Source organism: Aplidium turbinatum, chromosome 7 (assembly GCF_918807975.1).
Source record: "Aplidium turbinatum chromosome 7, kaAplTurb1.1, whole genome shotgun sequence".
NCBI classification, from domain to species: Eukaryota; Metazoa; Chordata; class Ascidiacea; order Aplousobranchia; family Polyclinidae; genus Aplidium; species Aplidium turbinatum.
In genome coordinates, this window is record NC_137478.1 from 9286073 (window position 1) to 9300540 (window position 14468).

Consider the following 14468-nt stretch of genomic DNA (forward strand, 5'->3'; position numbering starts at 1 on the left):
TACTCTAGTATATTTTTCGCTTCTTGTTTTACATGTTTTGGTACAATTTTTTTCGTTATGAACGTTCACAGCAATTGCCGAGGCAATTTCAACTTTTTCCGTTTGGCCACGGCAACGTTTTTGTAGGGGTTTGCAGTTACGAGTTAGGGCTGTAATAGTTAAAATATCGAACGAAATTGAAATAAATATCGATATTGAAAAGATATCGTATCGAAAATTCGATATATCGCCCAACACTAATATATATGCAGCTTTGGTAACTTACATTGTTATGCCGACTTCTTCCTGTGAAGCCGAACGTTCCTTTTCGTTATTATGACGCTTGAAGACCTACCTTCGCAGAACTCAAACGCAACAACGACTGAACAATTTGGCCGTTATAGGTAGTCATCGCGAATTGGCGGAGAAATTAAACATGGAAGAACTTGTCACGGAGTTTGTTTCCAAGACAACAACCCGCAGAAACAAATTTGGATGTGATTAATTTATAGCAAGCCGCATTATAAGGCAGACGTGAACAAATTAAAGTCGAATATATTTCAATATTCAATGTAAGATCACTTTCTCCTCGCATGTAATACTTGTTTTCATTTCTATCTGATCGTTTGACATACCGCTGCAGTCTATTCGATTACACATACGACAAAATTATCTTCTTTTATGTTGATTCGACGTTTCATGACGTAGGCTAAACATGGTTGAATTTACTATTAGATTGAGTCATTTGTTTTAACATTTTTCATCGGTCAGGTTTTCAATTGATTAGCCTATATTGACAATTTTCATAAGATAACTAAGAGCACCCCTAATTTTGTTAAATTAAAAAAAAAAATTACGCCAATGCCTCGGGCCGAGACTTCAAGTTCATTTTCACAGCAACCGATTCACTGCCGCGACAATTCTCTGCATAGGTTTCGACTTTCGAAAGCGACAGGAGGCTGTTTGCAAGCGCATTAAGTTAAACGCACGCTGCGTCAACGTAGCAAATTATGTTGTTTTTGGGTGCATTCAACATCTGATGACATTAAATCGACGCAAAATGGTAGATTTTTGCTATGTCACAGGCAGCAAAATCTGTCATTTTTACATTGATTCAACGTCTGCAGACGTTAAATCAACGTAAACATGACAGATTTTGTTGTCTGGGGTGGGATTGTAGCATCGCTACTCGTTCTAGTGATTATTTACTGCGAAGCTGTTGCGGTTTGTATTTAAAAATGTTTTCCTGCTGCTGATCGCTAGTTCATCTATTGTTTTATGTATCAATGCCGCATAAAAAGTTGCTCCCACGCGGAAATATGCGTGGGGGCCTGGCCCCCACGGCTTAGGCGCCTATGGTTAAAATGATTAGTTTGGATCAACAAATGTGTTGATCCAAACTACTACGAATCCTACGATACGTTGCATTTTTAAGATAATGTATTCAGACGTTGAATCAATGTACAAATGAAATGTTATGCTAAATGGGTTCTTGGAACAAATCGTAGGGCTTCTGTGAATGTTTCTCAGTTTCAAAGTATCCTAGTCAGCAAAAGCTCCCTTTTCTACACGATTTCAACGTTTAGCGACGTTAACACGATAGGCCACACATTTGTTTAGCCTTTTCATTCTGTTACTACAATGTAAAAATGAACTGTTAGGCTAACTGGGTTCTTGGAACAATTTTTTGCTGGTCGGGATAACTAGGCTACGGTACCCGATAATTTCCTTTCAATCCAAGCTGTAGGCCACACATTTGTTGGTCCAAACTAATCATTTTAACTATTCAAAAGTACTAACTAATAGACATAAACATGATCTATTTTATTATTTTTTTGTAACATTTTCTTTGTTTTATTTTTCCTTCATATCTTAAATTTTTCTGAAAGTGTTGCGACCGTGCCAAATTTCTTTCAACTCAATAACTTACTTCGGTCACAAGCACGTTTTAACGTTCGCGTTTTGTCGCTTCTACCTTTTTCTACACCTTTGCTATGTTGACGTATTGTTTTTGATATCATGATCAGAAAGAAAAACAACTGAACTGACATGACGAATTCAAGCACGTTTTAACGTTCGCGTTTTGTCACTTCTACCTTTGCTATGTTGACGTGTATTGTTTTTCATATGATGGTCAGAAATAAAAACAACCGAACTGACATGACGAATTTTAATTTAATAGTTCAAACATTTTCTTTTTATTCCTTTCTGCACGATTTCAACGTTTAGCGACGTTAAAACGATGTAAAAACGGCAATTATAATTAGGCTATGGTACCCGATAATTTCCTTTCAAAAATTTCAAAACCTTGCCAAATAGGGCACTCGCCGAAAAGGGCTCTCGCCGAATAGGGAACTCGCCGAATCGGACTAGTCGAATCGGACTCGCCGAATAGTAGCAGACCCGGATTTGGAATCTAAAATGATGAAATTCTTTTGTAGTCGGAAGGGAGTTCAGTTTCGTGGAGTAGGAGTAGAGTCGGAGTCAACTCAACTCTGAGTGATATCATGTGTTCATCAGATTTGAGGGTTGGGTAATTGAAAAAATACTTCAATTTGGGAATTTTTTTTAAACATAATTGGTGTGTTAACAATTGCTTTATACTTTGATACTGATAGTGAAGAGTCATCGATGTTGTCATTGTTTTGTAATTTTAATCGTATATTTATGTAATTTCTTTGATTATTGCCAGGGTATTGTGGCTAGGAAGTTACAACAGAGGTACTGTTAAACATTAAATTTTGTATGGGAATGATGATCAACACATCTATGTTGTTGATTGGTTTAATTTTAGAATTGTGATTTGTTAGAATAAAAAAAAAGCAAAAAAACTTCAGATATCATTTTGGAATATTGTCACTGAAGCATATTTGTGACGTGGATTGCTTTACTTTTTGTGTGGATTTCTGTTCATGGGGCTAAGAACTTTTGTGCCTCTGACAGGATTTAGGTGAGTATCATGTAGGTTAGTTAAAGTAAAAATTCCAGAAAATTGCTCTAATTTTAAACTAGTTTTTCCAGTAGATACTCTCTGACTTGTTCATACTGTATAGGCTAGCTACTTTGTGAAAGTAAATATATGATACAGTAGTTTTGTAATCTGGGTTATTGCCACCCAACTGACAAAATATCAGTTTGCTGTAGCACTGGAACAGACAACTTTAGGCAAGCAGACACTGAAGCAGCTTGTAAAACAACACCTAAAATTATTGCAAAATGGTACAATTTAACCCATTTGCTAAAGTTTTTCTTTTTGCATATCTCATTTGGTTTAATTGAATAGTGTGATGCTCTGATTTATAAGTGATTACACAACTAAGGCTATGTAGAATAATAGGAATCAAAACAAAGTACAGTATGCAGAAAAATTTGCAAAATGTTTACAAAGGAACAAATACATTACCCATATGACATGTTACCTTTATCCGCAGCTTTAATTATTCTGGTTGTATCAGGCACATGTGGTTTTGAACCTATCTTGCAAAAATGTTCTTAAGTATAGGGGGGTGGGGGTAATTGGCTTTTTCAAATTGAAGTTTTCTTTGGTGGTGTTTAGACTTTAGTCAAAACCTTGTTCTCCAGGTAAGATCAGATGCCAAAGTCTAGGGAGTTCAGGTCTGGGGATGAAGGAGGCCAATTTTCCTTGGAAATGAAGCGTTCTCTTAGCTCCATTGTGAAGGGACAGTCTTGTTGGAATGACCAATTACGTTTTTTGAAGTGTTTCTTTGCCCAAGGCAACAATGAACCCTCAAGAATATCATTTCGGTAGTTTTCTTGGTTCAGTTTTACTTTTTGCTCTACAAAAATCAATAAACTCTATCCTGATTTGTTGACTGTGGCCCACACCGTCACTGATGCCTCTGCCGCCCCTTGTCTCTGAGTGACTACCCGTCCCGGGGTTCCACTTCACCATCTCTTGATCAAACAAACACCATCATTCTGACTGATAAAATGATGCTGGGCATCAAATTTCTTCTTATCGCTGAACACACGGTTTGGCAGCGTGACTCCCCCTTCAATGCGTGAGAGGAGAATTCTGGCTCTGCAGAGACGTTTCTTAAATGGCAGGCCTCGAAATTCACGGCGGACACGGCGGACATGTCCGCCGTCACAGCATGTGATGTCCGCGGGAAGTACCCTCTAGATCGGTCATATTTGTCCGCCGAGAAATATCGCAGAAACTGGCGATACAAATCGTCATTGCATAGCACGAACAACTGTTGCAAGAATATAATTTGCGCTGGGAATGCGAAATTATCGCATTCCAAGCGCGCATGTAGAAAAAGTTAATACTGTATCTCTTACCTTCCATTCAAGCAGAAAGACTTTCGAATTTTACGTTGGTTCAACGATTGATGACATTGAATCAGCGTAACAGAGGTGAATTCTTAGCTAAGAATTGATGGGAGTACCGGTACTTCTACACTAATCACGCGCAACTTAGTTCAAGTCTTATGTCACAATGTCTGGCTTTGATCTCCGAGTAATATTGATAATGCAAGGTTGGTTACAAAGTTAGATTATAAGAGTAGCCTATAGGCTACTACAGCAAGATGCCGCAAAACTTAAGTTTTGGTATTACAGTAAGAAAGAAGAGGCCCAGGGAAATTTCTGAAAGTGAGAATGAGGGCGATGAACCTACTACTAGGAATTTTAGTGGTGATAGACGCATATATTAAAGGAACAACGAATGTAAGGATTAGCTCTGTCAAAGATCACAACACATCGTTTACCTCAAGCCATCAATTTCCGGTCATCAAGGCCATCGACAATATGAGTGACAAAAAAAAAATCAAAATTAAGAGGTTGTTTGAAATCGCGAATTTTATCGCTAAAGAAGAGCTCGCATTTACGCTTTTCCCTCAACTAGCCGGTCTGGAGAAAAGACACGGAATAGATCTCGGTATCACGTATCTTAACGACAAGCAGTGATCTCGTGGAGATTGGCGCACGTCTTTGAAGATCGATGTTATTGAAGCTCTAATCATGCGCATATGTTTGAATGGCCTTGACTGCGCTGATTATAACTCCGAGCCTGCCGTGGTCTCGTGGAATACTGATACTATTTTGGAGAGGCGACCGCATCACGGAGAGGGGAAAAAATAATTGTGCTTTTTCTAATGTTTTGTTTATTCTTTTCGTCATTTTCGCTCACATAACACGCAAAAATAAACCTAAAGAAAAAAGCCTAGTGAAGCTTTGCACAGCAGAAAATAGTAGCGTTACGCGTTAGTGTAGAAGTTTTCCGACTCGTGCCCAGAGCATTGTGACGCAAGAAGCCACACGACCTCGTTCGGTGGAAGTTAATCAGTTATGCGGCGGATTATTTTTTTATTATTTATTTGCATCAGACACAAAAAGTCCATAGAATTTAAATTTTTAACAATCATCATATTATCATCATCATCATATTTAGTAGCTACACGGCGTCAAGCGCACGTCGTTGGTCTGATGAAAGCCTTTCAGAGTGACTTCGCTGAAATTTTAAAAAGCCTAAACCGTAGCTATGGTTCTCAAATGGCGAAGACTTATCAAGATAAAGGGATTAAGTATGACGATCGACGTTAAAACTGGTGTGTCCGCCGTAAGACTTAATTTGTCCGCCGAGATAGCTGCTCAGACCGGACACGTTTGTCCGCCGTCAACAAAAACGAATTTCGAGGCCTGAATGGTATTGGCATTTAGCAACTGGGTCATTCCAGACCAACTCAACCAGTGCTTCCATGGGTATCGTCTCAGATTTTGCTCAAAATTACACCAAATGTACCCCTATGGGAGCAATGAAAAATCCCCAAGTTTCAGATGAAAATTCCAAGCAGCTTAGATTTTACGGTCGTTTAAACTTTAAGGGCCTCATCCCTTTTTCGTAACAGTGGACCGCCGCGTTCATTTTCAATGGTTTTTGAAGGCACATATATCTTCATTTCTATGCATGCAATATGCCTGAAAATTGGTATTATGGGTATTTCTGGGCTGCTCTTTCAGAATCTGCTGTTATAATTGGACTAGGATGTGTTGATAAAAAGTTACAGGCATCTCAAAACTGGATTTTTAAAACTTTTATTTCATGAAATAAAATCTTTGGTTATCAAACTTCTTCACTATAAATTTTATGTCTTTAAAATGTAACATTTTGGTAATTTTTGGCAAATAATCTCAAGTCCGTAATGTAGGTCAGAGAAAATTCAACAATAATTTATCATGAAGACAGTGAAAATAATTAGGTACTGTGCTTACTGATCATAAACATTGGAATGCTGACACTGTTTACCATTAATATATATATGTTCAAAATGATGCTTTTTTATCTAAATTTTATCTCCACATCATAGTTTACTGATAGCAGGTGGGTACTTTTTCATGGGTGAGAAGGGGTGAAAGCATCATTTTGAACATAATTTAATGGTAAACAATGTCAGCATTCCAATGTTTATGATCAGTAAGCATAGTACCTAATTATTTTCACTGTCTTCATGATAAATTATTGTTGAATTTTCTCTGACCTACATTACGGACTTCAGATTATTTGCCAAAAATTACCAAAATGTTACATTTTAAAGACATAAAATTTATAGTGAAGGAGTTTGATAATCAAAGATTTTATTTCATGAAATGAAAGTATAAATGTATGTGTTTGTCTGGTATAACTTTCAGTATGACTATAAAATGCCCATGTGGTCATTTGGGGCTCTAAACATAGGGGTAAAAAAGGGCTATTTCTGCCTGATAGGGTTTTCAAACCCCAAAAACATTTCTGTTAATGGCACCACAACTCTCAAATTCAAGTTGGCAGAAGAAAAGTTTCCCAATATTACAAATAATTAGGTTTTAGAGAAATATTTTGATTGGTTTGGGTAGTACAAGCATTTGAAAATTGAAAAATACACTTAAACGAGGCAAAAAAGTAGGATTTTGATGACCCACCTAACACTTATGCATCAAGAGATGTTGTTTTCTACTATTTAATTGTGTAGTATAGTTTATGATGAACTAGCACAGCAATTTTTAGTCTTCTACTACAATTACAATAAAAGTTATAGGGCTCTGAAAATGGCTAAAGTTGCTATTCGCTACCCCCCCCCCCCCCCCCAAGTCAAAAATGAGGGTAACGCCCGAAATTCAAATTGATCTAAATCTTAGGATTCTTTTGTTTGGTAGCCTAAAGCATAATATGACAACTTTTCAGCAAAATCTGAGAGGTACCATATACAAGATATCTTCATATTGGCTGTTTTGATATGAAATGACCCTAAAAATGTACAGGCCGAGTACAGGAAAACTGCTTCTTTTCAATAGCTGAGTAATATAAGGAGTTGAGTTGAGATCTTCTAATTTATATCAGGCATAGCCAAGACATGTATCTTTAAGTGGTGAAAGTTTCATTACTCTGGGGTACCATCTACATGGTTATCTACCTCCCCGGAAAGGGGGCCCCGAGGGGTATTTTTTAAGTGGTGACCATTTTCAGTAGCCTTTAAAACCATTATTTCATGTTTGTATCAAGACATTTTGCTTCTATTGCTTCTACACAATGCTTATTGCCTAAATTACACAAATTTGGTGATGTTGGCCAAGAGGGGGACTCACAGCTGATGGTCAAAATGTGAAAAATTTACATTTTGACCAACAAAAATCCAGTTTTGAGATGCCTGTAACTTTTTATCAACACATCCTAGTCCAGTTATGACAAAAGATTCTGAAAGAGCAGCCCAGAAATACCCATAATACCAATTTTCAGGCATATTGCATGCACAGAAATGAAGATATGTGCCTTCAAAAACCATTGAAAATGAACGCGGCGGTCCACTGTTACGAAAAAGGGATGAGGCCCTTAAAGTTTAAACGGCCGTAAAATCTAAGCTGCTTGGAATTTTCATCTGAAACTAGGGATTTTTCATTGCTCCCTTAGAGGTACATTTGGTGCAATTTTGAGCAAAATCTGAGACGGTGCCCATGGAACTTTTATTAATGTTGGTTGAGTTGGGCTGGAATGACCCAACTGTTTCTTCATGTGTTTGAATGGGCTCATCTTCAAATCCTCGAGAACTGTGAACATGGTTCCATAGGCCATGTTCACCTCCTTTGTCAGTTTTTGAATTGGATCTCTTGTAACGTTAATTATTGATGACCCATTGACCCTGTATAGTGTATATGTTGTTTCTTGCTAAAGTACTGTACTTATAATATACAGTCAACCCTCGATTTAACGGACTTCGATTTAACGGACTTCGGATTTAACGGACTCAATATGCGCAGATCTATGAGTAAAAGAATGTACCAAAAGAACGGTTTTTATTGTTTTGAAATTCACCAGATTAGAAAGCTGTCTCTCACAACGTCACAATACGTATTGTGATCTATCAGCGTACTCTGTACTGTACTCTGTTAGCAAGAGCCTTCATTCGGTGCACCTTAGAATCAGTTAGAACCTGCCTGTGTTTAGTACGGTGCATTATGTCTAAGCCAAATGAAAAACGTAAACGTGTGAACTTGTCGGTGATGCAGAAACTAGAACTGATCAAAAAGCTTGAAAAAGGGGCCAGCGTTGCGAGTGTTTGCGATCAGTATGGTGTCAAAAAACAAACAGTCTCAGACATTAAGAAGAGCAAGGACAAGCTGTTGAAATACGCTACCGTACGTCTTATTGTGTTGATGCGGCGTCTTCCAAGGGTTGTAAAGTGAGCAACAGAAAACATATGAAGATGGGTAAGGAACAATTTTTGGACGCAGCAGTTATGAAGTGGTACGTTCAACAACGGTCCAGTGGAGTGAATGTGCGTGGGACAGAGTTAATCGCAGCTGCTGCTAAACTTGCTACCAGTCTTGGCTTAACCAATTTTAAGGGCAGTGATGGGTGGCTTTGGCGATTCCGGAATCGCCACGGATTATTTAACGAGGTTCTGCATGGCGAAGCTGGTGATGCAGATACGGCAAGTGTGGCCCCCTTTCGCGAAAAATTAACAAAGCTGATTAGTGACGCAGGCCTCACCCTATCTCAAGTATATAACGCAGACGAGACGGGAATTTTTTGGCGTTCTCTCCCAAAGAATTCTCAAGTCCGTCAGGGTGAGGAGAAGACCAAGGGGAAGAAGACAAGCAAGGAAAGGCTGTTGGTCCTGGTCGGGTCCAATGCCACCAGTACTCACCGACTGAAGCTAGCCGTGGTGGGCAAATCGAAGAAACCACGGGCATTTAAGGGATTAAACGTCGAGCGTGACCTGCCAGTAGTTTACTACAACTCTAAGAAAGCTTGGTTTAACTCTGCAATATTCACTGATTGGTTTTTCTCGCATTTTGTGCCTGCAACTCGGAAATATCAAGAAGTGCTGAAGATTTCTCCTGATGTACGAGCGATTCTAATACTCGACAATGCCCCAGCGCACCCTAGTGAAGAGAAGCTTGTAAGCGCTGACGGCAAGATAAGGGTCCTTTATCTGCCCCCTAATACAACATCGGTTATACAGCCAATGGACCAGGGGGTTATCAGCGCCTTGAAGAGGCGCTACGTCCGACGTTACTTGGATGAGGTCCTGGTCATTGTAGGGGACGAAACAGATGCTGATGTCAACACCAGGGGCCAGCGGACCTTAAGCAACATAAAAAATGACAATATTCGTTCAGCCATTTATAACTTTGCAGCAGCGTGGCAAGACATTAAGGTGTCTGTCCTCGCAAATTCATGGAAGAAAATCTTAGAGGACAAAGATTCAGAGGCCAACTTTGAAGGAATAGAGGCAGGAGATTTTCTCCAAATGTTGCAGCGTGGTAGGGAGGTATCCACCTCCATCGATGATATAACAGACTGGCTGGACGAATTAGATCTGGACCCAGGGTATCAGTTCATGTCTGAGGCCGACATAGTGGCATCTGTGGTGGATGGTGGAGAAGAGGAAAGCAGTGACGAGGAAGAGGCGATTGAAGTCCCCAAGGTGAAGTTGTCAACTCTACGGAGTTATATCGATGCCCTCGTTGATTACTCCGCCTACAGCCAACTACCTGAGATGGCGCACCAATATGGGAAACTCAGGATGATCAAGGAGCATATCATCAAGGAACAGCATATGGGGGTCGCCAGACAAAAATCAACAGCTTCTTTGCCCCTAACCGCCCTGTTCAACATGGTGCTCCAGCCAACCCATCTGTGTCGTCTCCATCTCTCTTATGCATCCCACCTGCCCCTGAAAATCTGAACAATGATGCCCCATGCTGCGGGTCTGCTACTATTCGGTGAGTCCGATTCGGTGAGTTCCTAACCTCTAACCCCTAACCCTAACTCCTAACCCCTAACCCTAAAACGGCAATGATAATTAGGCCACGGTACCCGATAATTAAAAAAAAAATTTGAAAAAATCCCCCGTTAAGGGATCGGACTCACCGAATCGAACTTACCGAATCGGGCCATTTTGCCATGCTGCAGTCATCGTCCCGCCATCCCTGAGGTTGATGTTCAGGAGGATGGACATGATGAGTTGATGATCATCTCTGACTCAGATTAATCTACATTTAAGTTGTGTAGGGTGTACTGTAAATGTACCTGTGTACTGTAGTCGCGCAGGCTATACAAAATACAAACAAGGAACGCATTTCATGTGTCTTTAAACTGCTACTGTGTTGTACTGTACAGTATTTGGTTTATTAAGCGGTGACAGATGGGTCTACGCTATAGCAGAGTACTTGACTGTACACTGTACAGTAGTGGGAGTACGGTATTTTCGATTAACGAACTTTTTCCAGCAACGGACTGCTGCTGGTCCGCATTTGTCCGTTAAATCGAGGGTTGACTACTCTATTTTACTAGAAGTACCAAGTGTTGATTTTTGACTACCATATTTAAGGGAAGAATATTTTTGACCTTCATATTTACAGTAAGTGAATAATATTTTGTATGTTTTGGACTTCATGTTTTTGGACAAAATCTGGACTTCTCTGTTCCAGCTTCTAGGATTATTAATTTTTACATTAATAAGTTTACACATGCAAACACAATGAATATTATCATCAGTATTTTAAGACAGCTGTGATAAACGATTACTTCGTTCTTATAAGTTGTGAAATATTCTGATAGGAATACTTCTAGTTTAAGTAAACTGCCAAAAGAATTTTTCATATGTCAATATGTTTCATTATATACCGTACTACAACAAATGTGATGGTGCCATCTCAAGTCTGGGCTCCTGTGAACTGACATTAATAGATTATAAACCAAAAAATGTATCTTAAGCTTAATTCTAGGGTCTGTAAAGACTTAAAAACATAAAAATAAACGTCCTTTAGATCTTAAGAAATTGCACATTGTTTTCACCACAGCAGTGGATGTAAATAATTAGCTAGACATCGTTGCTTATGTCAATTGGCAGGCTATATTGGTTTGAAATATGGGAAGCAAGTTTTTTAAGCGCAGACAGTTAGGCGCCGGTCAAATAGGCGCGCGCACACTGTGGCGTCTGGATATTTAGGTGCGGAGACCGTTCATTTAGGTGCTATTCCTAGTAAAGTCTGCAGATTGTATCAGCTTGGTAGGTAGGGCAATGCTTTTCACACAAAATGTTGTATTGAACAGAAAAATATGTCATGGTTTTAGTGAGCGAAGCTGCTTGAACCGGCAATGCTTTTCACACAAAATACATCAATATGAAAATAATATGAATATTATTAAATTACAATATCATTTTTCTGTTCAATTGAACAGAAAAATATATTGTATTTTAATACGCGTTTTTGGCATTTACTTGTTATTAGTCCAGGTTTCAAGTTTTCGAACATGACTGAGTTCACTTTTAGTGAGTCAAATAATAACTACACTAAATATCAGTAAAAAATATACCGTAGACTATCAAACGGGTGGTAGGCTTGAGTGAAGAGTAATTTAGTTTTCCGTCAAAACCCGACTAGGTTAAATAACATACAAAGTCGCACCATTATGCTTGCAACTAGTAGCCAGGGTTCATATGTCCTATAGAAATGTATTCATGTACTAGAGCGTTGTCTCATACGTACTCTCCACACGACCAATCAATCCCGAGTAGAAGTAATTGCGAAAGATAACAGAATAAGTAAAGTTTCATCTGGCTGCAACCTGTGTTCAGGATGCATAGCAAATGTCCTGTGGAGATGTGCTGATATCAAGTCAAGAGTAGTAGAGCGTTGTCTCGCACCTCATCTCTACACGTGCATTAACAAAACAACATATTTTTCTGTTCAATATAACATTTTGTGTGAAAAGCATTGCCCTTCCTGCCAAGCTGATACAATCTGCAGGCGTAACTAGGAATAGCACCTAACTGAACGGGTGCCACAGTGCTCCACACCTAAGTATCCAGACGCCACAGTGTGCGCGCCTATTTGACCGGCGCCTAATTGTCTGCGCCTAAAAGACGTGGACCCGAAATATGGAAGCTGGCCTCCTTGCTTTTTTTATGATTACTTAATTTCTGCAGCATTGTTAAATAGGGTGGAGTGAAAAAATTTTTTTTTTCCAAATCAAAAAACATGGGGTCTGTATACAGGCCAAATGACCCAAAACGGCTTTTCAAAACATTTTTTGGGGGTAGCTGTCAATATTGGCAGCGCTATCGCCACCTGGTGGCTATGAGCGAGCAAAAATTCTTAAATACTCCATAACTTTTGATACACACATGCTAGAAGGTTGGTTTTGGTGTCTATAGATGCAAAATACATATGTTTATATCTGCTCTAAGAGTAGGCCTTTACAATAGGCCTTTACAAGGTAGGCCTTTACAATGGGCTATTTGTTTGCTCCATTGCAATGAGCTTCCTTTGCGCCATGTTTTTATGGAAATTGATGGCTCAACCAAGGGGCCTGATTCCTTTTCTGGAAATATTGGGAAATGCTTATCTGGATCTGTTTCTGACTGGGATATAGTCCCATTTAAAGCAATCTCCAGTGTTAATTTTCCAGAATTACCAAATGCTATTGTGGATGATCTCAGTTCGGATCAGTATTATTCGTACAGAATATGTTGGGCGGTAATTCTTGGCGATGTGGATGCAGATCTTGCATTATTAGAAGTCGGTGGGCTGTGTCACTCAAGATGGCTAACTTTGGCGTGTAGGATCTTAAGGTTTTATGTTTCTGTATCAACGCCATCTCCAAAGCTTGTCATTATTGTAGAATTTTGCATAAAGGTTTATTTCCCCTCTTGGTTTGAAATTAAACGCAAACATTCAATATCTGATGGTGCCAAAAATTTCTACAACATGATTAGAAGAGTAATGACCTTTCCAAACTCAAAAGTACAGAAGATTGCTCTGAAAACTCTGCAACGAAATGCTTTCTTCGCAAACCCTGAAAATATATTACTTGGCATGCTTGGAGATGAAGATGAGGATACCAGAAGAATAGCCGTCAATAAAATACATGCTTTGCGTGGTAATGCAACAACATCAGCTGTAATCTTTGATTCAGACAACTTTGATGGTGGGGTATTGGAGCAATCAGATAGTGAGGAGAATGAACAATCAGAGACGCCTGCTTCTACAGCCACTGTCAGGAAGTTCATTATTCCCAAGTTAAACTTTGGTGCAAAATGTTATTACAAACTAGTAAACATGAATGTGTTGGAGCTGACAGAACCACCCATTCTAAGAAGCTTATCAAATAGCGACATTGATGAAATTAGGAGAACACCCCTTCGTATGAATCATCCTTGCCATAACCAAGCCGTGGAAAGGCATATTAAAGTTGTTACCGAAGCAAGTGCATCTGTTTGTGGTTTTGCTCGACGTGATGGAATGATTCGTCAAAAACTGAAATCAAGAAAACTAATGAAAAGATATGACACGAAACAACAATTTTGCTGTTGACGAAAGTAATGAATATTTTGAATTTGATTATGAATGATAATACAAACATGAACAACACGATTGATGTAAATTAAATAATTGATAGTAAATTGCTTTTTGTAACTTGGTAAGCTAATGTTAAGAATATTGCTATCACAGTAAATTAGTAAACTATATTGTGACAATCTAAAATGTCATTGATTTAAATAATTTGAATTTGCCAAAATTTAAAACATCATTAATTGCCAATTGGGTTTATGATTAAATATAATGTGGTACTGATTACAAAAAGAATGGTGAATTGAAAAAGTTGTAATTCATTATAATATATAAAATTCTACATGTAAATTACTTTTCCTACACATACAACATTATTATATACAGTACCAGCATACCAGGGCCTTACACTACAGTACATAGTAAATTCCACTTATAAATGATCAGTCAAATTCAGTCAAAATCATTTTTTGCTAATAACTCAATTTACAAGTGTTTTAGAGAAAACATGTCTCTTAGAGTAGATATAAACATGTGTATTACGCATCTATAGACACCAAAACCAACCTTCTAGCATGTGTGTATCAAAAGTTATGGAGTATTTAAGAATTTTTGCTTACTCGTGGCCACCAGGTGGTGGTAGCACTGCCAATATTGACAGCTACCCCCAAAAAATGTTTTGAAAAGCC

The 14468-nt window shown here is 38.6% G+C and overlaps 1 protein-coding gene across 1 annotated transcript in view; it reads left to right on the forward strand.

Annotated features, from left to right (window-relative positions):
- The first annotated feature begins 2680 nt into the window (after nt 1–2680).
- The window catches only part of LOC145774686 (guanine nucleotide-binding protein G(s) subunit alpha-like), a 42399-nt gene continuing 30611 nt past the window's right edge, over nt 2681–14468 (forward strand). Inside the window, exon 1 of the mRNA XM_082585982.1 lies at nt 2681–2929. The gene's annotated coding sequence lies outside the window, so the exon portion shown is untranslated. The remainder of the gene's footprint in view (nt 2930–14468) is intronic.